This window comes from Macaca mulatta, chromosome 13 (assembly GCF_049350105.2).
Source record: "Macaca mulatta isolate MMU2019108-1 chromosome 13, T2T-MMU8v2.0, whole genome shotgun sequence".
Lineage (NCBI taxonomy): Eukaryota > Metazoa > Chordata > Mammalia > Primates > Cercopithecidae > Macaca > Macaca mulatta.
In genome coordinates, this window is record NC_133418.1 from 35576406 (window position 1) to 35602175 (window position 25770).

Here is a 25770-nt window from a genome sequence, read left to right on the forward strand (position 1 = left end):
AGCTTTCCCCTCAAGAAGCCTTTGACTAAGACAGTTCTTGTGGAATTGGCAAAGTGATATTTGGAAGCCCATAGAGGGCTATGGTGAAAAAGGAAATATCCTCAGATGAAATCTGGAAAGAAGCTTTCTGAGAAACTGCTTAGTGTTCTGTTAATTCATCTCACAGAGTTACATCTGTATTTCGTGGATCTCTTTGCTAGCCTTATTTCTGTGGAATCTGAGAACAGATATTTCGGATCCCTTTGAAGACTATAGGGCCAAAGGAAATGTCCTCTGATAACAAAGAGAAAGAAGCTTTCTGAGGAAATTCTTTGTGTTATGTGAAATCACCTCACAGAGTTACAGCTTTCCCCTCAAGAAGCCTTTCGCTAAGACATTTCTTGTGGAATTGGCATAGTGATATTTGGAAGCCCATAGAGGGCTTTGTTGAAAAAGGAAATAACCTCAAATGAAATCTGGAAAGAAGCTTTCTGAGAATCTGCTTAGTGTTCTGTTAATTCATGTCACAGAGTTACATCTGTATTTCGTGGATCTCTTTGCTACCCTTATTTCTGTGGAAACTGAGAACACATATTTCGGATCCCTTTGAAGACTAAGGCCCAAGCAAATATCCTCCGATAACAAAGAGAAAGAAGCTTTCTGAGGAACTTCTTTGTGTTCTGTGAAATCATCTCACAGAGTTACAGCTTTCCCCTCAAGAAGCCTTTCACTAAGACAGTTCTTGTGGAATTGGCAAAGTGATATTTGGAAGCCCATAGAGGGCTTTGTTGAAAAAGGAAATAACCTCAAATGAAATCTGGAAAGAAGCTTTCTGAGAAACTGCTTAGTGTTCTGTTAATTCATCTCACAGAGTTACATCGGGTTTTCGTGGATCTCTTTGCTAGCCTTATTTCTGTGGAATCTGAGAACAGATATTTCGGATCCCTTTGAAGACTCTAGGGCCAAAGGAAATATCCTCCGATAACAAACAGAAAGATGCTTTCTGAGGAATTTCTTTTTGTTCTGTGAAATCATCTCACAGAGTCACAGCTTTCCCCTCAAGAAGCCTTTCGCTAGGACGGTTCTTCTGGAATTGGCAAAGTGATATTTGGAAGCCCATAGAGGGCGTTGTTGAAAAAGGAAATAACCTCAAATGAAATCTGGAAAGAAGCTTTCTGAGAAACTGCTTAGTGTTCTGTTAATTCATCTCACAGAGTTACATCGGTATTTCGTGGATCTCTTTGCTAGCCTTATTTCTGTGGAATCTGAGAACAGATATTTCGGATCCCTTTGAAGACTATAGGGCCAAAGGAAATATCCTCCGATAACAAAGAGAAAGAAACTTTCTGAGAAACTTCTTTGTGTTCTGTGAAATCATCTCACAGAGTTACAGCTTTCCCCTCAAGAAGCCTTTCACTAAGACAGTTCTTGTGGAATTGGAAAAGTGATATTTGGAAGCCCATAGAGGGCTATGGTGAAAAAGGAAATATCCTCAGATGAAATCTGGAAAGAAGCTTTCTGAGAAACTGCTTAGTGTTCTGTTAATTCATCTCACAGAGTTACATCTGTATTTCGTGGATCTCTTTGCTAGCCTTATTTCTGTGGAAACTGAGAAAACATATTTCGGATCCCTTTGAAGACTAAAGGCCCAAGCAAATATCCTCCGATAACAAAGAGAAAGAAGCTTTCTGAGGAACTTCTTTGTGTTCTGTGAAATAATCTCACAGAGTTACAGCTTTCCCCTCAAGAAGCCTTTCGCTAAGACAGTTCTTCTGGAATTGGCAAGGTGATATTTGGAAGCCCATAGAGGGCTTTGTTGACAAAGGAAATAACCTCAAATGAAATCTGGAAAGAAGCTTTCTGAGAAACTGCTTAGTTTTCTATTAATTCATCTCACAGAGTTACATCGGGTTTTTGTGGATCTCTTTGCTAGCCTTATTTCTGTGGAATCTGAGAACAGATATATCGGATCCCTTTGAAGACTATAGGGCCAAAGGAAATATCCTCCGATAACAAAGAGAATGAACCTTTCTCAGAAACTTCTTTGTGTTCTGTGAAATCATCTCACAGAGTTACAGCTTTCCCCTCAAGAAGCCTTTCACTAAGACAGTTCTTGTGGAATTGGCAAAGTGATATTTGGAAGCCCATAGAGGGCTATGGTGAAAATGGAAATATCCTCAGATGAAATCTGGAAAGAAGCTTTCTGAGAAACTGCTTAGTGTTCTGTTAATTCATCTCACAGAGTTACATCTGTATTTCGTGGATCTCTTTGCAAGCCTTATTTCTGTGGAATATGAGAACAGATATTTCGGATCCCTTTGAAGACTATAGGGCCAAAGGAAATATCCTCCGATAAAAAAGAGAAAGAAGCTTTCTGAGGAACTTCTTTGTGTTCTGTGAAATCATCTCACAGAGTTACAGCTTTCCCCTCAAGAAGCCTTTCGCTAAGACAGTTCTTGTGGAATTGGCAAAGTGATATTTGGAAGCCCATAGATGGCTATGGTGAAAAAGGAAATATCCTCAGATGAAATCTGGAAAGAAGCTTTCTGAGAAACTGCTAAGTGTTCTGTTAATTCATCTCACAGATTTACATCTGTATTTCTTGGATCTCTTTGCTAGCCTTATTTCTGTGGAATCTGAGAACAGATATTTCGGATCCCTTGGAAGACTATAGGGCCAAAGGAAGTGTCCTCCAATATCAAAGAGAAAGAAGCTTTCTGAGAAACTGCTTTGTGTTCTGTGAAACCATCTCACAGAGTTACAGCTTTCCCCTCAAGAAGCCTTTCACTAAGACAGTTCTTGTGGAATTGGCAAAGTCATATTTGGAAGCCCATAGAGGGCTTTGTTGAAAAAGGAAATAACCTCAAATGAAATCTGGAAAGGAGCTTTCTGAGAAACTGCTTAGTGTTCTGTTAATTCATCTCACAGAGTTACATCGGATTTTCGTGGATCTCTTTGCTAGCCTTATTTCTGTGGAATCTGAGAACATATATTTCGGATCCCTTTGAAGACTATAGGGCCAAAGGAAATATCCTCCGATAACAAACAGAAAGATGCTTTCTGAGGAATTTCTTTGTGTTCTGTGAAATCATCTCACAGACTTACAGCTTTCCCCTCAAGAAGCCTTTCGCTAAGACGGTTCTTCTGGAATTGGCAAAGTGATATTTGGAAGCCCATAGAGGGCTTTGTTGAAAAAGGAAATAACCTCAAATGAAATCTGGAAAGAAGCTTTCTGAGAAACTGCTTAGTGTTCTGTTAATTCATCTCACAGAGTTACATCTGTATTTCGTGGATCTCTTTGCTAGCCTAATTTCTGTGGAATCTGCGAACAGATATTTCCCATCCCTTTGAAGACTATACGGCCAAAGGAAATATCCTCCGATAACAAAGAGAAAGAAGCTTTCTGAGAAACTTCTTTGTGTTCTGCGAAATCATCTCACAGAGTTACAGCTTTCCCCTCAAGAAGCCTTTCGCTAAGACAGTTCTTGTGGAATTGGCAAAGTGATATTTGGAAGGCCATAGAGGGCTATGGTGAAAAAGGAAATATCCTCAGATGAAATCTGGAAAGAAGCTTTCTTAGAAACTGCTTAGTGTTCTGTTAATTCATCTCACAGAGTTACATCTGTATTTCGTGGATCTCTTTGCTAGCCTAATTTCTGTGGAATCTGCGAACAGATATTTCCCATCCCTTTGAAGACTATAGAGCCAAAGGAAATATCCTCCGATAACAAAGAGAAAGAAGCTTTCTGAGAAACTTCTTTGTGTTCTGTGAAATCATCTCACAGAGTTACAGCTTTCCCCTCAAGAAGCCTTTCGCTAAGACAGTTCTTGTGGAATTTGCAAAGTGATATTTGGAAGCCCATTGAGGGCTATGGTGAAAAAGGAAATATCCTCAGATGAAATCTGGAAAGAAGCTTTCTGAGAAACTGCTTAGTGTTCTGTTAATTCATCTCACAGAATTACATCTGTATTTCGTGGATCTCTTTGCTAGCCTTATTTCTGTGGAATCTGAGAACAGATATTTCGGATCCCTTTGAAGACTATAGGGCCACAGGAAATATCCTCCGATAACAAAGAGAAAGAAGTTTTCTGAGAAACTTCTTTGTGTTCTGGGAAATGATCTCACAGAGTTACAGCTTTCCCCTCAAGAAGCCTTTCGCTAAGACAGTTCTTGTGAAATTGGCAAAGTGATATTTGGAACCCCATAGAGGGCTATGGTGAAAAAGGAAATATCCTCAGATGAAATCTGGAAAGAAGCTTTCTGAGAAACTGCTTAGTGTTCTGTTAATTCGTCTCACAGAATTACATCTGTATTTCGTGGATCTCTTTGCTAGCCTTATTTCTGTGGAATCTGAGAACAGATATTTCGGATCCCTTTGAAGACTACAGGGCCACAGGAAATATCCTCCGATAACAAAGAGAAAGAAGCTTTCTGAGAAACTTCTTTGTGTTCTGTGAAATGATCTCAAAAAGTTACAGCTTTCCCCTCAAGAAGCCTTTCGCTAAGACAGTTCTTGTGGAATTGGCAAAGTGATATTTGGAAGGCCATAGAGGGCTTTGGTGAAAAAGGAAATATCCTCAGATGAAATCTGGAAAGAAGTTTTCTGAGAAACTGCTTAGAGTTCTGTTAATTCATCTCACAGAGTTACATCTGTATTTCGTGGATCTCTTTGCTAGCCTTAATTCTGTGGAATCTGAGAACAGATATTTCGGATCCCTTTGAAGACTATAGGGCCAAGGGCAATATCCTCCGATAACAAAGAGAAAGAAGCTTTCTGAGAAACTTCTTTGTGTTCTGTGAAATCATCTCCCAGAGTTACAGATTTCCCCTCAAGAAGCCTTTCGCTAAGACAGTTCTTGTGGAATTGGCAAAGTGATATTTGGAAGCCCATAGAGGGCTATGGTGAAAAAGGAAATATCCTCAGATGAAATCTGGAAAGAAGCTTTCTGAGAAACTGCTTAGTGTTCTGTTAATTCATCTCACAGAGTTACACCTGTATTTCAGGAATCTCTTTGCTAGCCTTATTTATGTGGAATCTGAGAGCAGATATTTCAGATCCCTTGGAAGATTATAGGGCCAAAGCAAATATCCTCCGATAACAAAGAGAAAGAAGCTTTCTGAGAAACTTCTTTGTGTTCTGTGAAATCATCTCACAGAGTTACAGCTTTCCCCTCAAGAAGCCTTTCGCTAAGACAGTTTTTGTGGAATTGGCAAAGTGATATTTGGAAACCCATAGAGGGCTATGGTGAAAATGGAAATATCCTCAGATAAAATCTGGAAAGAAGCTTTCTGAGAAACTGCTTAGTGTTCTGTTAATTCATGTCACAGAGTTACATCTGTATTTCGTGGATCTCTTTGCTAGCCTTATTTTTGTGGAAACTGAGAACAAATATTTCGGATCCCTTTTAAGACAATAGGGCCAAAGGAAATATAATCCGATAACAAACAGAAGGAAGCTTTCTGAGGAACTTCTTTGTGTTCTGTGAAATCATCTCACAGTGTTACAGCTTTCCCCTCAAGAAGCCTTTCGCTAAGACAGTTCTTGTGGAATTGGCAAAGTGATATTTGGAAGCCCATTGAGGGCTATGGTGAAAAAGGAAATATCCTCAGATGAAATCTGGAAAGAATCTTTCTGAGAAACTGCTTACTGTTCTGTTAATTCATCTCACAGAGTTACATCTGTATAACGTGGATCTCTTTGGTAGCCTTATTTCTGTGGAATCTGAGAACAGATATTTCGGATCTCTTGGAACAAAATAGGGCCAAAGGAAATATCCTCCGATAATAAAGAGAAAGAAGCTTTCTGAGAAACTTCTTTGTGTTCTGTGAAATCATCTTACAGAGTTACAGCTTTCCCCTCAATAAGCCTTTCGCTAAGACAGTTCTTGTGGAATTGGCAAAGTGATATTTGGAAGCCCATAGAGGGCTACGGTGAAAATGGAAATATCCTCAGATGAAATCTGGAAAGAAGCTTTCTGAGAAACTGCTTAGTGTTCTGTTAATTCATGTCACAGAGTTACATCTGTATTTCATCGATCTCTTTTCTAGCCTTATTTCTGTGGAATCTGAGAACAGATATTTCGGATCCCTTTGAAGACTATAGGGCCAAAGGAAATGTCCTCCGATAACAAAGAGAAAGAAGCTTTCTGAGGAAATTCTTTGTGTTATGTGAAATCACCTCACAGAGTTACAGCTTTCCCCTCAAGAAGCCTTTCGCTAAGACATTTCTTGTGGAAATGGCAAAGTGAAATTTGGAGGCCCATAGAGGGCTTTGTTGAAAAAGGAAATAACCTCAAATGAAATCTGGAAAGAAGCTTTCTGAGAAACTGCCTAGTGTTCTGTTAATTCATGTCACAGAGTTACATCTGTATTTCGTGGATCTCTTTGCTAGCTTTATTTCTGTGGAAACTGAGAACACATATTTCGGATCCCTTTGAAGACTAAAGGCCGAAGCAAATATCCTCCGATAACAAAGAGAAAGAAGCTTTCTGAGGAACTTCTTTGTGTTCTGTGAAATCATCTCACAGAGTTACAGCTTTCCCCTCAAGAAGCCTTTCGCTAAGACAGTTCTTCTGGAATTGGCAAAGTGATATTTGGAAGCCCATAGAGGGCTTTGTTGACAAAGGAAATAACCTCAAATGAAATCTGGAAAGAAGCTTTCTGAGATACTGCTTAGTGTTATGTTAATTCATCTCACAGAGTTACATCGGGTTTTTGTGGATCTCTTTGCTAGCCTTATTTCTGTGGAATCTGAGAACAGATATTTCGGATCCCTTTGAAGACTATAGGGCCAAAGGAAATATCCTCTGATAAAAAAGAGAAAGAAGCTTTCTGAGGAACTTCTTTGTGTTCTGTGAAATCATCTCACAGTGTTACAGCTTTCCCCTCAAGAAGCCTTTCGCTAAGACAGTTCTTGTGGAATTGGCAAAGTGATATTTGGAAGCCCATAGATGGCTATGGTGAAAAAGGAAATATCCTCAGATGAAATCTGGAAAGAAGCTATCTGAGAAACTGCTTAGTGTTCTGTTAATTCATCTCACAGAGTTACATCTGTATTTCTTGGATCTCTTTGCTAGCCTTATTTCTGTGGAATCTGAGAACAGATATTTCGGATCCCTTGGAAGACTATAGGGCCAAAGGAAATGTCCTCCAATATCAAAGAGAAAGAAGCTTTCTGAGAAACTTCTTTGTGTTCTGTGAAATCATCTCACAGAGTTACAGCTTTCCCCTCAAGAAGCCTTTCACTAAGACAGTTCTTGTGGAATTGGCAGTGTGATATTTGGAAGCCCATAGAGGGCTTTGTTGAAAAAGGAAATAACCTCAAATGAAATCTGGAAAGAAGCTTTCTGAGAAACTGCTTAGTGTTCTGTTAATTCATCTCACAGAGTTACATCGGGTTTTCGTGGATCTCTTTGCTAGCCTTATTTCTGTGGAATCTGAGAACAGATATTTCGGATCCCTTTGAAGACTACAGGGCCAAAGGAAATATCCTCCGATAACAAACAGAAAGATGCTTTCTGAGGAATTTCTTTGTGTTCTGTGAAATCATCTCACAGAGTTACAGCTTTCCCCTCAAGAAGCCTTTCGCTAAGACGGTTCTTCTGGAACTGGCAAAGTGATATTTGGAAGCCCATAGAGGGCTTTGTTGACAAAGGAAATAACCTCAAATGAAATCTGGAAAGAAGCTTTCTGAGAAACTGCTTAGTGTTCTGTTAATTCGTCTCACAGAGTTACATCTCTATTTCGTGGATCTCTTTGCTAGCCTTATTTCTGTGGAAACTGAGAACACATATTTCGGATCCCTTTGAAGACTATGGGGCCAAAGGAAATATCCTCCGATAACAAACAGAAAGAAGCTTTCTGAAGAACTTCTTTGTGTTCTGTGAAATCATCTCACAGAGTTACAGCTTTCCCCTCAAGAAGCCTTTCGCTAAGACAGTTCTTGTGGAATTGGCAAAGTGATATTTGGAAGCCCATAGTGGGCTATGTTGAAAAAGGAAATATCCTTAGATGAAATCTGGAAAGAAGCTTTCTGAGAAACTGTTTAGTGTTCTGTTAATTCCTCTCACAGAGTTATATCTGTATTTCGTGGATCTCTTTGCTACCCTTATTTCTGTGGAATCTGAGAACAGATATTTCAGATCCCTTGGAAGACTATAGGACCAAAGGAAATATCCTCCGATAACAAAGAGAAAGAAGCTTTCTGAGAAACTTCTTTGTGTTCTGTGAAATCATCTCACAGAGTTACAGCTTTCCCCTCAAGAAGCCTTTCGCTAAGACGATTCTTCTGGAATTGGCAAAGTGATATTTGGAAGCCCATAGAGGGCTTTGGTGAAAAAGGAAATAACCTCAAATGAAATCTGGAAAGAAGCTTTCTAAGAAACTGATTAGTGTTCTGTTAATTCATCTCACAGAGTTACATCGGTATTTCGTGGATCTCTTTGCTAGCCTTATTTCTGTGGAATCTGAGAACAGATATTTCGGATCCCATTGAAGACTATAGGGCCAAAGGAAATATCCTCCGATAACAAAGAGAAAGAACCTTTCTGAGGAACTTCTTTGTGTTCTGTGAAATCATCTCACAGAGTTACAGCTTTCCCTTCAAGAAGCCTTTCGCTAAGACAGTTCTTGTGGAATTGGCAAAGTGATATTTGGAAGCCCATAGATGGCTATGGTGAAAAAGGAAATATCCTCAGATGAAATCTGGAAAGAAGCTTTCTGAGAAACTGCTTAGTGTTCTCTTAATTCATCTCACAGAGTTACATCTGTATTTCGTGGATCTCTTTGCTAGCCTTATATCTGTGGAATCTGAGAACAGATATTTCGGATCCCTTTGAAGACTATAGGGCCTAAGGAAATATCCTCCGATAAAAAAGAGAAAGAAGCTTTCTGAGGAACTTCTTTGTGTTCTGTGAAATCGTCTCACAGAGTTACAGCTTTCCACTCAAGAAGCCTTTCGCTAATCAGTTCTTTTGGAATTGGCAAAGTGATATTTGGAAGCCCATAGAGGGCTATGGTGAAAATGGAAATATCCAAAGATGAAATCTGGAAAGAAGCTTTCTGAGAAACTACTTAGTGTTCTGTTAACTCATCTCACAGAGTTACATCTGTATTTCGTGGATCTCTTTGCTCGCCTTATTTCTGTGGAATCTGAGAACAGATATTTCGGATCCCTTTGAAGAATATAGGGCCAAAGGAAATATCCTCCGATAACAAAGAGAAAGAAGCTTTCTGAGAATCTTCTTTGTGTTCTGTGAAATCATCTCACAGAGTTACAGCTTTCCCCTCAAGAAGCCTTTCGCTAGGACAGTTCTTCTGGAATTTGCAAAGTGATATTTGGAAGCCCTTAGAGGGCTATGGTGAAAATGGAAATATCCTCAGATGAAATCTGGAAAGAAGCTTTCTGAGAAACTGCTTAGTGTTCTGTTAATTCATGTCACAGAGTTACATCTGTATTTCGTGCATCTCTTTCTAGCCTTATTTCTGTGGAATCTGAGAACAGATATTTCGGATCCCTTTGAAGACTATAGGGCCAAAGGAAATATCCACCGATAACAAAGAGAAAGAAGCTTTCTGAGGAACTTCTTTGTGTTCTGTGAAATCATCTCACAGAGTTACAGCTTTCCCCTCAAGAAGCCTTTCGCTAAGACAGTTCTTGTGAAATTGGCAAAGTGATATTTGGAAGCCCATAGAGGGCTACGGTGAAAAAGGAAATATCCTCAGATGAAATCTGGAAAGAGCTTTCTGAGAAACTGCTTAGTGTTCTGTTAATTCATGTCACAGAGCTACATCTGTATTTCGTGGATCTCTTTGCTAGCCTTATTTCTGTGGAAGCTGAGAACAAATATTTCGGATCCCTTTGAAGACTATAGGGCCAAAGGAAATATCCTCCGATAACAAACAGAAAGAAGCTTTCTGAGGAACTTCTTTGTGTTCTGTGAAATCATCTCACAGAGTTACAGCTTTACCCTCCAGAAGCCTCTCGCTAAGACAGTTCTTGTGAAATTGGCAAAGTGATATTTGGAAGCCCATAGAGGGCTATGGTGAAAAAAGAAATATCCTCAGATGAAATCTGGAAAGAAGCTTTCTGAGAAACTGCTTAGTGTTCTGTAAATTCATCTCACAGTGTTACACCTGTATTTCGGGAATCTCTTTGCTAGCCTTATTTATGTGGAATCTGAGAGCAGATATTTCAGATCCCTTGGAAGATTATAGGGCCAAAGGAAATATCCTCCGATAACAAAGAGAAAGAAGCTTTCTGAGAAACTTCTTTGTGTTCTGTGAAATCATCTCACAGAGTTACAGCTTTCCCCTCAAGAAGCCTTTCGCTAAGATAGTTTTTGTGGAATTGGCAAAGTGATATTTGGAAACCCATAGAGGGCTATGGTGAAAATGGAAATATCCTCAGATAAAATCTGGAAAGAAGCTTTCTGAGAAACTGCTTAGTGTTCTGTTAATTCATGTCACAGAGTTACATCTGTATTTCGTGGATCTCTTTGCTAGCCTTATTTCTGTGGTAACTGAGAACAAATATTTCGGATCCCTTTGAAGACTATAGGGCCAAAGGAAATATAATCCGATAACAAACAGAAAGAAGCTTTCTGAGGAACTTCTTTGTGTTCTGTGAAATCATCTAACAGTGTTACAGCTTTCCCCTCAAGAAGCCTTTCGCTAAGACAGTTCTTGTGGAATTGGCAAAGTGATATTTGGAAGCCCATTGAGGGCTATGGTTAAAAAGGAAATATCCTCAGATGAAATCTGGAAAGAATCTTTCTGAGAAACTGCTTACTGTTCTGTTAATTCATCTCACAGAGTTACATCTGTATAACGTGGATCTCTTTGGTAGCCTTATTTCTGTGGAATCTGAGAACAGATATTTCGGATCTCTTGGAAGACAATAGGGCCAAAGGAAATATCCTCCGATAATAAAGAGAAAGAAGCTTTCGGAGAAACTTCTTTGTGTTCTGTGAAATCATCTTACAGAGTTACAGCTTTCCCCTCAATAAGCCTTTCGCTAAGACAGTTCTTGTGGAATTGGCAAAGTGATATTTGGAAGCCCATAGAGGGCTACGGTGAAAATGGAAATATCCTCAGATGAAATCTGGAAAGAAGCTTTCTGAGAAACTGCTTAGTGTTCTGTTAATTCATGTCACAGAGTTACATCTGTATTTCGTGGATCTCTTTGCTAGCCTTATTTCTGTGGAAACTGAGAACAAATATTTCGGATCCCTTAGAAGACTATAGGGCCAAAGGAAATATCCTCCGATAACAAACAGAAAGAAGCATTCTACGGAACTTCTTTGTGTTCTGTGAAATCATCTCACAGAGTTACAGCTTTCCACTCAAGAAGCCTTTCGCTAAGACAGTTCTTCTGGAATTGGCAAAGTGATATTTGGAAGCCCATAGAGGGCTTTTTTGAAAAAGGAAATAACCTCAAATGAAATCTGTAAAGTAGCTTTCTGAGAAACTGCTTAGTGTTCTGTTAATTCATCTCACAGAGTTATATCGGTATTTCGTGGATCTCTTTGCTAGCCTTATTTCTGTGGAATCTGAGAACAGATATTTCGGATCCCTTTGAAGACTATAGGGCCAAAATATATCCTCCGATAACAAAGAGAAAGAAGCTTTCTGAGAAACTTCTTTGTGTTCTGTGAAATCATCTCACAGAGTTACAGCTTTCCCCTCAAGAAGCCTTTGACTAAGACAGTTCTTGTGGAATTGGCAAAGTGATATTTGGAAGCCCATAGAGGGCTATGGTGAAAAAGGAAATATCCTCAGATGAAATCTGGAAAGAAGCTTTCTGAGAAACTGCTTAGTGTTCTGTTAATTCATCTCACAGAGTTACATCTGTATTTCGTGGATCTCTTTGCTAGCCTTATTTCTGTGGAATCTGAGAACAGATATTTCGGATCCCTTTGAAGACTATAGGGCCAAAGGAAATGTCCTCTGATAACAAAGAGAAAGAAGCTTTCTGAGGAAATTCTTTGTGTTATGTGAAATCACCTCACAGAGTTACAGCTTTCCCCTCAAGAAGCCTTTCGCTAAGACATTTCTTGTGGAATTGGCATAGTGATATTTGGAAGCCCATAGAGGGCTTTGTTGAAAAAGGAAATAACCTCAAATGAAATCTGGAAAGAAGCTTTCTGAGAATCTGCTTAGTGTTCTGTTAATTCATGTCACAGAGTTACATCTGTATTTCGTGGATCTCTTTGCTACCCTTATTTCTGTGGAAACTGAGAACACATATTTCGGATCCCTTTGAAGACTAAGGCCCAAGCAAATATCCTCCGATAACAAAGAGAAAGAAGCTTTCTGAGGAACTTCTTTGTGTTCTGTGAAATCATCTCACAGAGTTACAGCTTTCCCCTCAAGAAGCCTTTCACTAAGACAGTTCTTGTGGAATTGGCAAAGTGATATTTGGAAGCCCATAGAGGGCTTTGTTGAAAAAGGAAATAACCTCAAATGAAATCTGGAAAGAAGCTTTCTGAGAAACTGCTTAGTGTTCTGTTAATTCATCTCACAGAGTTACATCGGGTTTTCGTGGATCTCTTTGCTAGCCTTATTTCTGTGGAATCTGAGAACAGATATTTCGGATCCCTTTGAAGACTCTAGGGCCAAAGGAAATATCCTCCGATAACAAACAGAAAGATGCTTTCTGAGGAATTTCTTTTTGTTCTGTGAAATCATCTCACAGAGTCACAGCTTTCCCCTCAAGAAGCCTTTCGCTAGGACGGTTCTTCTGGAATTGGCAAAGTGATATTTGGAAGCCCATAGAGGGCGTTGTTGAAAAAGGAAATAACCTCAAATGAAATCTGGAAAGAAGCTTTCTGAGAAACTGCTTAGTGTTCTGTTAATTCATCTCACAGAGTTACATCGGTATTTCGTGGATCTCTTTGCTAGCCTTATTTCTGTGGAATCTGAGAACAGATATTTCGGATCCCTTTGAAGACTATAGGGCCAAAGGAAATATCCTCCGATAACAAAGAGAAAGAAACTTTCTGAGAAACTTCTTTGTGTTCTGTGAAATCATCTCACAGAGTTACAGCTTTCCCCTCAAGAAGCCTTTCACTAAGACAGTTCTTGTGGAATTGGAAAAGTGATATTTGGAAGCCCATAGAGGGCTATGGTGAAAAAGGAAATATCCTCAGATGAAATCTGGAAAGAAGCTTTCTGAGAAACTGCTTAGTGTTCTGTTAATTCATCTCACAGAGTTACATCTGTATTTCGTGGATCTCTTTGCTAGCCTTATTTCTGTGGAAACTGAGAAAACATATTTCGGATCCCTTTGAAGACTAAAGGCCCAAGCAAATATCCTCCGATAACAAAGAGAAAGAAGCTTTCTGAGGAACTTCTTTGTGTTCTGTGAAATAATCTCACAGAGTTACAGCTTTCCCCTCAAGAAGCCTTTCGCTAAGACAGTTCTTCTGGAATTGGCAAGGTGATATTTGGAAGCCCATAGAGGGCTTTGTTGACAAAGGAAATAACCTCAAATGAAATCTGGAAAGAAGCTTTCTGAGAAACTGCTTAGTTTTCTATTAATTCATCTCACAGAGTTACATCGGGTTTTTGTGGATCTCTTTGCTAGCCTTATTTCTGTGGAATCTGAGAACAGATATATCGGATCCCTTTGAAGACTATAGGGCCAAAGGAAATATCCTCCGATAACAAAGAGAATGAACCTTTCTCAGAAACTTCTTTGTGTTCTGTGAAATCATCTCACAGAGTTACAGCTTTCCCCTCAAGAAGCCTTTCACTAAGACAGTTCTTGTGGAATTGGCAAAGTGATATTTGGAAGCCCATAGAGGGCTATGGTGAAAATGGAAATATCCTCAGATGAAATCTGGAAAGAAGCTTTCTGAGAAACTGCTTAGTGTTCTGTTAATTCATCTCACAGAGTTACATCTGTATTTCGTGGATCTCTTTGCAAGCCTTATTTCTGTGGAATATGAGAACAGATATTTCGGATCCCTTTGAAGACTATAGGGCCAAAGGAAATATCCTCCGATAAAAAAGAGAAAGAAGCTTTCTGAGGAACTTCTTTGTGTTCTGTGAAATCATCTCACAGAGTTACAGCTTTCCCCTCAAGAAGCCTTTCGCTAAGACAGTTCTTGTGGAATTGGCAAAGTGATATTTGGAAGCCCATAGATGGCTATGGTGAAAAAGGAAATATCCTCAGATGAAATCTGGAAAGAAGCTTTCTGAGAAACTGCTAAGTGTTCTGTTAATTCATCTCACAGATTTACATCTGTATTTCTTGGATCTCTTTGCTAGCCTTATTTCTGTGGAATCTGAGAACAGATATTTCGGATCCCTTGGAAGACTATAGGGCCAAAGGAAGTGTCCTCCAATATCAAAGAGAAAGAAGCTTTCTGAGAAACTGCTTTGTGTTCTGTGAAACCATCTCACAGAGTTACAGCTTTCCCCTCAAGAAGCCTTTCACTAAGACAGTTCTTGTGGAATTGGCAAAGTCATATTTGGAAGCCCATAGAGGGCTTTGTTGAAAAAGGAAATAACCTCAAATGAAATCTGGAAAGGAGCTTTCTGAGAAACTGCTTAGTGTTCTGTTAATTCATCTCACAGAGTTACATCGGATTTTCGTGGATCTCTTTGCTAGCCTTATTTCTGTGGAATCTGAGAACATATATTTCGGATCCCTTTGAAGACTATAGGGCCAAAGGAAATATCCTCCGATAACAAACAGAAAGATGCTTTCTGAGGAATTTCTTTGTGTTCTGTGAAATCATCTCACAGACTTACAGCTTTCCCCTCAAGAAGCCTTTCGCTAAGACGGTTCTTCTGGAATTGGCAAAGTGATATTTGGAAGCCCATAGAGGGCTTTGTTGAAAAAGGAAATAACCTCAAATGAAATCTGGAAAGAAGCTTTCTGAGAAACTGCTTAGTGTTCTGTTAATTCATCTCACAGAGTTACATCTGTATTTCGTGGATCTCTTTGCTAGCCTAATTTCTGTGGAATCTGCGAACAGATATTTCCCATCCCTTTGAAGACTATACGGCCAAAGGAAATATCCTCCGATAACAAAGAGAAAGAAGCTTTCTGAGAAACTTCTTTGTGTTCTGCGAAATCATCTCACAGAGTTACAGCTTTCCCCTCAAGAAGCCTTTCGCTAAGACAGTTCTTGTGGAATTGGCAAAGTGATATTTGGAAGGCCATAGAGGGCTATGGTGAAAAAGGAAATATCCTCAGATGAAATCTGGAAAGAAGCTTTCTTAGAAACTGCTTAGTGTTCTGTTAATTCATCTCACAGAGTTACATCTGTATTTCGTGGATCTCTTTGCTAGCCTAATTTCTGTGGAATCTGCGAACAGATATTTCCCATCCCTTTGAAGACTATAGAGCCAAAGGAAATATCCTCCGATAACAAAGAGAAAGAAGCTTTCTGAGAAACTTCTTTGTGTTCTGTGAAATCATCTCACAGAGTTACAGCTTTCCCCTCAAGAAGCCTTTCGCTAAGACAGTTCTTGTGGAATTTGCAAAGTGATATTTGGAAGCCCATTGAGGGCTATGGTGAAAAAGGAAATATCCTCAGATGAAATCTGGAAAGAAGCTTTCTGAGAAACTGCTTAGTGTTCTGTTAATTCATCTCACAGAATTACATCTGTATTTCGTGGATCTCTTTGCTAGCCTTATTTCTGTGGAATCTGAGAACAGATATTTCGGATCCCTTTGAAGACTATAGGGCCACAGGAAATATCCTCCGATAACAAAGAGAAAGAAGTTTTCTGAGAAACTTCTTTGTGTTCTGGGAAATGATCTCACAGAGTTACAGCTTTCCCCTCAAGAAGCCTTTCGCTAAGACAGTTCTTGTGAAATTGGCAAAGTGATATTTGGAACCCCATAGAGGGCTATGGTGAAAAAGGAAATATCCTCAGATGAAATCTGGAAAGAAGCTTTCTGAGAAACTGCTTAGTGTTCTGTTAATTCGTCTCACAGAATTACATCTGTATTTCGTGGATCTCTTTGCTAGCCTTATTTCTGTGGAATCTGAGAACAGATATTTCGGATCCCTTTGAAGACTACAGGGCCACAGGAAATATCCTCCGATAACAAAGAGAAAGAAGCTTTCTGAGAAACTTCTTTGTGTTCTGTGAAATGATCTCAAAAAGTTACAGCTTTCCCCTCAAGAAGCCTTTCGCTAAGACAGTTCTTGTGGAATTGGCAAAGTGATATTTGGAAGGCCATAGAGGGCTTTGGTGAAAAAGGAAATATCCTCAGATGAAATCTGGAAAGAAGTTTTCTGAGAAACTGCTTAGAGTTCTGTTAATTCATCTCACAGAGTTACATCTGTATTTCGTGGATCTCTTTGCTAGCCTTAATTCTGTGGAATCTGAGAACAGATATTTCGGATCCCTTTGAAGACTATAGGGCCAAGGGCAATATCCTCCGATAACAAAGAGAAAGAAGCTTTCTGAGAAACTTCTTTGTGTTCTGTGAAATCATCTCCCAGAGTTACAGATTTCCCCTCAAGAAGCCTTTCGCTAAGACAGTTCTTGTGGAATTGGCAAAGTGATATTTGGAAGCCCATAGTGGGCTATGTTGAAAAAGGAAATATCCTTAGATGAAATCTGGAAAGAAGCTTTCTGAGAAACTGTTTAGTGTTCTGTTAATTCCTCTCACAGAGTTATATCTGTATTTCGTGGATCTCTTTGCTACCCTTATTTCTGTGTAATCTGAGAACAGATATTTCAGATCCCTTGGAAGACTATAGGACCAAAGGAAATATCCTCCGATAACAAAGAGAAAGAAGCTTTCTGAGAAACTTCTTTGTGTTCTGTGAAATCATCTCACAGAGTTACAGCTTTCCCCTCAAGAAGCCTTTCGCTAAGACGATTCTTCTTTAATTGGCAAAGTGATATTTGGAAGCCCATAGAGGGCTTTGTTGAAAAAGGAAATAACCTCAAATGAAATCTGGAAAGAAGCTTTCTAAGAAACTGATTAGTGTTCTGTTAATTCATCTCACAGAGTTACATCGGTATTTCGTGGATCTCTTTGCTAGCCTTATTTCTGTGGAATCTGAGAACAGATATTTCGGATCCCTTTGAAGAATATAGGGCCAAAGGAAATATCCTCCGATAACAAAGAGAAAGAAGCTTTCTGAGAATCTTCTTTGTGTTCTGTGAAATCATCTCACAGAGTTACAGCTTTCCCCTCAAGAAGCCTTTCGCTAGGACAGTTCTTCTGGAATTTGCAAAGTGATATTTGGAAGCCCTTAGAGGGCTATGGTGAAAATGGAAATATCCTCAGATGAAATCTGGAAAGAAGCTTTCTGAGAAACTGCTTAGTGTTCTGTTAATTCATGTCACAGAGTTACATCTGTATTTCGTGCATCTCTTTCTAGCCTTATTTCTGTGGAATCTGAGAACAGATATTTCGGATCCCTTTGAAGACTATAGGGCCAAAGGAAATATCCACCGATAACAAAGAGAAAGAAGCTTTCTGAGGAACTTCTTTGTGTTCTGTGAAATCATCTCACAGAGTTACAGCTTTCCCCTCAAGAAGCCTTTCGCTAAGACAGTTCTTGTGAAATTGGCAAAGTGATATTTGGAAGCCCATAGAGGGCTACGGTGAAAAAGGAAATATCCTCAGATGAAATCTGGAAAGAGCTTTCTGAGAAACTGCTTAGTGTTCTGTTAATTCATGTCACAGAGCTACATCTGTATTTCGTGGATCTCTTTGCTAGCCTTATTTCTGTGGAAGCTGAGAACAAATATTTCGGATCCCTTTGAAGACTAAGGCCCAAGCAAATATCCTCCGATAACAAACAGAAAGAAGCTTTCTGAGGAACTTCTTTGTGTTCTGTGAAATCATCTCACAGAGTTACAGCTTTCCCCTCAAGAAGCCTTTCACTAAGACAGTTCTTGTGGAATTGGCAAAGTGATATTTGGAAGCCCATAGAGGGCTTTGTTGAAAAAGGAAATAACCTCAAATGAAATCTGGAAAGAAGCTTTCTGAGAAACTGCTTAGTGTTCTGTTAATTCATCTCACAGAGTTACATCGGGTTTTCGTGGATCTCTTTGCTAGCCTTATTTCTGTGGAATCTGAGAACAGATATTTCGGATCCCTTTGAAGACTCTAGGGCCAAAGGAAATATCCTCCGATAACAAACAGAAAGATGCTTTCTGAGGAATTTCTTTTTGTTCTGTGAAATCATCTCACAGAGTCACAGCTTTCCCCTCAAGAAGCCTTTCGCTAGGACGGTTCTTCTGGAATTGGCAAAGTGATATTTGGAAGCCCATAGAGGGCGTTGTTGAAAAAGGAAATAACCTCAAATGAAATCTGGAAAGAAGCTTTCTGAGAAACTGCTTAGTGTTCTGTTAATTCATCTCACAGAGTTACATCGGTATTTCGTGGATCTCTTTGCTAGCCTTATTTCTGTGGAATCTGAGAACAGATATTTCGGATCCCTTTGAAGACTATAGGGCCAAAGGAAATATCCTCCGATAACAAAGAGAAAGAAACTTTCTGAGAAACTTCTTTGTGTTCTGTGAAATCATCTCACAGAGTTACAGCTTTCCCCTCAAGAAGCCTTTCACTAAGACAGTTCTTGTGGAATTGGAAAAGTGATATTTGGAAGCCCATAGAGGGCTATGGTGAAAAAGGAAATATCCTCAGATGAAATCTGGAAAGAAGCTTTCTGAGAAACTGCTTAGTGTTCTGTTAATTCATCTCACAGAGTTACATCTGTATTTCGTGGATCTCTTTGCTAGCCTTATTTCTGTGGAAACTGAGAAAACATATTTCGGATCCCTTTGAAGACTAAAGGCCCAAGCAAATATCCTCCGATAACAAAGAGAAAGAATCTTTCTGAGGAACTTCTTTGTGTTCTGTGAAATAATCTCACAGAGTTACAGCTTTCCCCTCAAGAAGCCTTTCGCTAAGACAGTTCTTCTGGAATTGGCAAGGTGATATTTGGAAGCCCATAGAGGGCTTTGTTGACAAAGGAAATAACCTCAAATGAAATCTGGAAAGAAGCTTTCTGAGAAACTGCTTAGTTTTCTGTTAATTCATCTCACAGAGTTACATCGGGTTTTTGTGGATCTCTTTGCTAGCCTTATTTCTGTGGAATCTGAGAACAGATATTTCGGATCCCTTTGAAGACTATAGGGCCAAAGGAAATATCCTCCGATAACAAAGAGAATGAACCTTTCTCAGAAACTTCTTTGTGTTCTGTGAAATCATCTCACAGAGTTACAGCTTTCCCCTCAAGAAGCCTTTCACTAAGACAGTTCTTGTGGAATTGGCAAAGTGATATTTGGAAGCCCATAGAGGGCTATGGTGAAAATGGAAATATCCTCAGATGAAATCTGGAAAGAAGCTTTCTGAGAAACTGCTTAGTGTTCTGTTAATTCATCTCACAGAGTTACATCTGTATTTCGTGGATCTCTTTGCAAGCCTTATTTCTGTGGAATATGAGAACAGATATTTCGGATCCCTTTGAAGACTATAGGGCCAAAGGAAATATCCTCCGATAAAAAAGAGAAAGAAGCTTTCTGAGGAACTTCTTTGTGTTCTGTGAAATCATCTCACAGAGTTACAGCTTTCTCCTCAAGAAGCCTTTCGCTAAGACAGTTCTTGTGGAATTGGCAAAGTGATATTTGGAAGCCCATAGATGGCTATGGTGAAAAAGGAAATATCCTCAGATGAAATCTGGAAAGAAGCTTTCTGAGAAACTGCTAAGTGTTCTGTTAATTCATCTCACAGATTTACATCTGTATTTCTTGGATCTCTTTGCTAGCCTTATTTCTGTGGAATCTGAGAACAGATATTTCGGATCCCTTGGAAGACTATAGGGCCAAAGGAAGTGTCCTCCAATATCAAAGAGAAAGAAGCTTTCTGAGAAACTGCTTTGTGTTCTGTGAAACCATCTCACAGAGTTACAGCTTTCCCCTCAAGAAGCCTTTCACTAAGACAGTTCTTGTGGAATTGGCAAAGTCATATTTGGAAGCCCATAGAGGGCTTTGTTGAAAAAGGAAATAACCTCAAATGAAATCTGGAAAGGAGCTTTCTGAGAAACTGCTTAGTGTTCTGTTAATTCATCTCACAGAGTTACATCGGATTTTCGTGGATCTCTTTGCTAGCCTTATTTCTGTGGAATCTGAGAACATATATTTCGGATCCCTTTGAAGACTATAGGGCCAAAGGAAATATCCTCCGATAACAAACAGAAAGATGCTTTCTGAGGAATTTCTTTGTGTTCTGTGAAATCATCTCACAGACTTACAGCTTTCCCCTCAAGAAGCCTTTCGCTAAGACGGTTCTTCTGGAATTGGCAAAGTGATATTTGGAAGCCCATAGAGGGCTTTGTTGAAAAAGGAAATAACCTCAAATGAAATCTGGAAAGAAGCTTTCTGAGAAACTGCTTAGTGTTCTGTTAATTCATCTCACAGAGTTACATCTGTATTTCGTGGATCTCTTTGCTAGCCTAATTTCTGTGGAATCTGCGAACAGATATTTCCCATCCCTTTGAAGACTATACGGCCAAAGGAAATATCCTCCGATAACAAAGAGAAAGAAGCTTTCTGAGAAACTTCTTTGTGTTCTGCGAAATCATCTCACAGAGTTACAGCTTTCCCCTCAAGAAGCCTTTCGCTAAGACAGTTCTTGTGGAATTGGCAAAGTGATATTTGGAAGGCCATAGAGGGCTATGGTGAAAAAGGAAATATCCTCAGATGAAATCTGGAAAGAAGCTTTCTTAGAAACTGCTTAGTGTTCTGTTAATTCATCTCACAGAGTTACATCTGTATTTCGTGGATCTCTTTGCTAGCCTAATTTCTGTGGAATCTGCGAACAGATATTTCCCATCCCTTTGAAGACTATAGAGCCAAAGGAAATATCCTCCGATAACAAAGAGAAAGAAGCTTTCTGAGAAACTTCTTTGTGTTCTGTGAAATCATCTCACAGAGTTACAGCTTTCCCCTCAAGAAGCCTTTCGCTAAGACAGTTCTTGTGGAATTTGCAAAGTGATATTTGGAAGCCCATTGAGGGCTATGGTGAAAAAGGAAATATCCTCAGATGAAATCTGGAAAGAAGCTTTCTGAGAAACTGCTTAGTGTTGTGTTAATTCATCTCACAGAATTACATCTGTATTTCGTGGATCTCTTTGCTAGCCTTATTTCTGTGGAATCTGAGAACAGATATTTCGGATCCCTTTGAAGACTATAGGGCCACAGGAAATATCCTCCGATAACAAAGAGAAAGAAGCTTTCTGAGAAACTTCTTTGTGTTCTGGGAAATGATCTCACAGAGTTACAGCTTTCCCCTCAAGAAGCCTTTCGCTAAGACAGTTCTTGTGAAATTGGCAAAGTGATATTTGGAAGCCCATAGAGGGCTATGGTGAAAAAGGAAATATCCTCAGATGAAATCTGGAAAGAAGCTTTCTGAGAAACTGCTTAGTGTTCTGTTAATTCATCTCACAGAATTACATCTGTATTTCGTGGATCTCTTTGCTAGCCTTATTTCTGTGGAATCTGAGAACAGATATTTCGGATCCCTTTGAAGACTACAGGGCCACAGGAAATATCCTCCGATAACAAAGAGAAAGAAGCTTTCTGAGGAACTTCTTTGTGTTCTGTGAAATGATCTCAAAAAGTTACAGCTTTCCCCTCAAGAAGCCTTTCGCTAAGACAGTTCTTGTGGAATTGGCAAAGTGATATTTGGAAGGCCATAGAGGGCTTTGGTGAAAAAGGAAATATCCTCAGATGAAATCTGGAAAGAAGTTTTCTGAGAAACTGCTTAGAGTTCTGTTAATTCATCTCACAGAGTTACATCTGTATTTCGTGGATCTCTTTGCTAGCCTTAATTCTGTGGAATCTGAGAACAGATATTTCGGATCCCTTTGAAGACTATAGGGCCAAGGGCAATATCCTCCGATAACAAAGAGAAAGAAGCTTTCTGAGAAACTTCTTTGTGTTCTGTGAAATCATCTCCCAGAGTTACAGATTTCCCCTCAAGAAGCCTTTCGCTAAGACAGTTCTTGTGGAATTGCCAAAGTGATATGTGGAAGCCCATAGAGGGCTATGGTGAAAAAGGAAATATCCTCAGATGAAATCTGGACAGAAGCTTTCTGAGAAACTGCTCTGTTATATGTGCATTCCACTCACAGAGTTACATGTGTATTTCGTGGATCTCTTTGCTAGCCTTATTTCTGTGGAATCTGAGAACAGATATTTCGGATCCCTTTGAAGAGTATAGGGCCAAAGGAAATATCCTCCGATAACAGAGAGAAAGAAGCTTTCTGAGAAACTTCTTTGTGTTCTGTGAAATCATCTCACAGAGTTACAGCTTTCCCCTCAAGAAGCCTTTCGCTAAGACAGTTCTTGTGGAATTGGCAAAGTGATATTTGGAAGCCCATAGAGGGCTATGGAGAAAAAGGAAATATCCTCAGATGAAATCTGGAAAGAAGCTTTCTGAGAAACTGCTTAGTGTTCTGTTAATTCATCTCACAGAGTTACATCTGTATTTCGTGGATCTCTTTGCTAGCCTAATTTCTGTGGAATTGAGAACAGATATTTCCCATCCGTTTGAAGACTATAGGGCCAAAGGAAATATCCTCCGATAACAAAGAGAAAGAAGCTTTCTGAGAAACTTGTTTGTGTTCTGTGAAATCATCTCACAGAGTTACAGATTTCCCCTCAAGAAGCCTTTCGCTAAGACAGTTCTTGTGGAATTGGCAAAGTGATATTTGGAAGCCCGTAGAAGGCTATGGTGAAAAAGGAAATATCCTCAGATGAAATCTGGAAAGAAGCTTTCTGAGAAACTGCTTAGTGTTCTGTTAATTCATCTCACAGAGTTACATCTGTATTTCTTGGATCTCTTTGCTAGCCTTATTTCTGTGGAATCTGAGAACAGATATTTCGGATCCCTTGGAAGACTATACGGCCAAAGGAAATGTCCTCCAATATCAATGAGAAAGAAGCTTTCTGAGAAACTTCTTTGTGTTCTGTGAAATCATCTCACAGAGTTACAGCTTTCCCCTCAAGAAGCCTTTCACTAAGACAGTTCTTGTGGAATTGGCAAAGTGATATTTGGAAGCCCATAGAGGGCTTTGTTGAAAAAGGAAATAACCTCAAATGAAATCTGGAAAGAAGCTTTCTGAGAAACTGCTTAGTGTTCTGTTAATTCATCTCACAGAGTTACATCGGGTTTTCGTGGATCTCTTTGCTAGCCTTATTTCTGTGGAATCTGAGAACAGATATTTCGGATCCCTTTGAAGACTCTAGGGCCAAAGGAAATATCCTCCGATAACAAACAGAAAGATGCTTTCTGAGGAATTTCTTTTTGTTCTGTGAAATCATCTCACAGAGTCACAGCTTTCCCCTCAAGAAGCCTTTCGCTAGGACGGTTCTTCTGGAATTGGCAAAGTGATATTTGGAAGCCCATAGAGGGCGTTGTTGAAAAAGGAAATAACCTCAAATGAAATCTGGAAAGAAGCTTTCTGAGAAACTGCTTAGTGTTCTGTTAATTCATCTCACAGAGTTACATCGGTATTTCGTGGATCTCTTTGCTAGCCTTATTTCTGTGGAATCTGAGAACAGATATTTCGGATCCCTTTGAAGACTATAGGGCCAAAGGAAATATCCTCCGATAACAAAGAGAAAGAAACTTTCTGAGAAACTTCTTTGTGTTCTGTGAAATCACCTCACAGAGTTACAGCTTTCCCCTCAAGAAGCCTTTCACTAAGACAGTTCTTGTGGAATTGGAAAAGTGATATTTGGAAGCCCATAGAGGGCTATGGTGAAAAAGGAAATATCCTCAGATGAAATCTGGAAAGAAGCTTTCTGAGAAACTGCTTAGTGTTCTGTTAATTCATCTCACAGAGTTACATCTGTATTTCGTGGATCTCTTTGCTAGCCTTATTTCTGTGGAAACTGAGAAAACATATTTCGGATCCCTTTGAAGACTAAAGGCCCAAGCAAATATCCTCCGATAACAAAGAGAAAGAAGCTTTCTGAGGAACTTCTTTGTGTTCTGTGAAATAATCTCACAGAGTTACAGCTTTCCCCTCAAGAAGCCTTTCGCTAAGACAGTTCTTCTGGAATTGGCAAGGTGATATTTGGAAGCCCATAGAGGGCTTTGTTGACAAAGGAAATAACCTCAAATGAAATCTGGAAAGAAGCTTTCTGAGAAACTGCTTAGTTTTCTGTTAATTCATCTCACAGAGTTACATCGGGTTTTTGTTGATCTCTTTGCTAGCCTTATTTCTGTGGAATCTGAGAACAGATATTTCGGATCCCTTTGAAGACTATAGGGCCAAAGGAAATATCCTCCGATAACAAAGAGAATGAACCTTTCTCAGAAACTTCTTTGTGTTCTGTGAAATCATCTCACAGAGTTACAGCTTTCCCCTCAAGAAGCCTTTCACTAAGACAGTTCTTGTGGAATTGGCAAAGTGATATTTGGAAGCCCATAGATGGCTATGGTGAAAAAGGAAATATCCTCAGATGAAATCGGGAAAGAAGCTTTCTGAGAAACTGCTAAGTGTTCTGTTAATTCATCTCACAGATTTACATCTGTATTTCTTGGATCTCTTTGCTAGCCTTATTTCTGTGGAATCTGAGAACAGATATTTCGGATCCCTTGGAAGACTATAGGGCCAAAGGAAGTGTCCTCCAATATCAAAGAGAAAGAAGCTTTCTGAGAAACTTCTTTGTGTTCTGTGAAACCATCTCACAGAGTTACAGCTTTCCCCTCAAGAAGCCTTTCACTAAGACAGTTCTTGTGGAATTGGCAAAGTCATATTTGGAAGCCCATAGAGGGCTTTGTTGAAAAAGGAAATAACCTCAAATGAAATCTGGAAAGAAGCTTTCTGAGAAACTGCTTAGTGTTCTGTTAATTCATCTCACAGAGTTACATCGGGTTTTCGTGGATCTCTTTGCTAGCCTTATTTCTGTGGAATCTGAGAACAGATATTTCGGATCCCTTTGAAGACTATAGGGCCAAAGGAAATATCCTCCGATAACAAACAGAAAGATGCTTTCTGAGGAATTTCTTTGTGTTCTGTGAAATCATCTCACAGACTTACAGCTTTCCCCTCAAGAAGCCTTTCGCTAAGACGGTTCTTCTGGAATTGGCAAAGTGATATTTGGAAGCCCATAGAGGGCTTTGTTGAAAAAGGAAATAACCTCAAATGAAATCTGGAAAGAAGCTTTCTGAGAAACTGCTTAGTGTTCTGTTAATTCATCTCACAGAGTTACATCTGTATTTCGTGGATCTCTTTGCTAGCCTAATTTCTGTGGAATCTGCGAACAGATATTTCCCATCCCTTTGAAGACTATACGGCCACAGGAAATATCCTCCGATAACAAAGAGAAAGAAGCTTTCTGAGAAACTTCTTTGTGTTCTGGGAAATCATCTCACAGAGTTACAGCTTTCCCCTCAAGAAGCCTTTCGCTAAGACAGTTCTTGTGAAATTGGCAAAGTGATATTTGGAACCCCATAGAGGGCTATGGTGAAAAAGGAAATATCCTCAGATGAAATCTGGAAAGAAGCTTTCTGAGAAACTGCTTAGTGTTCTGTTAATTCATCTCACAGAATTACATCGGTATTTCGTGGATCTCTTTGCTAGCCTTATTTCTGTGGAATCTGAGAACAGATATTTCGGATCCCTTTGAAGACTACAGGGCCACAGGAAATATCCTCCGATAACAAAGAGAAAGAAGCTATCTGAGAAACTTCTTTGTGTTCTGTGAAATGATCTCACAAAGTTACAGCTTTCCCCTCAAGAAGCCTTTCGCTAAGACAGTTCTTGTGGAATTGGCAAAGTGATATTTGG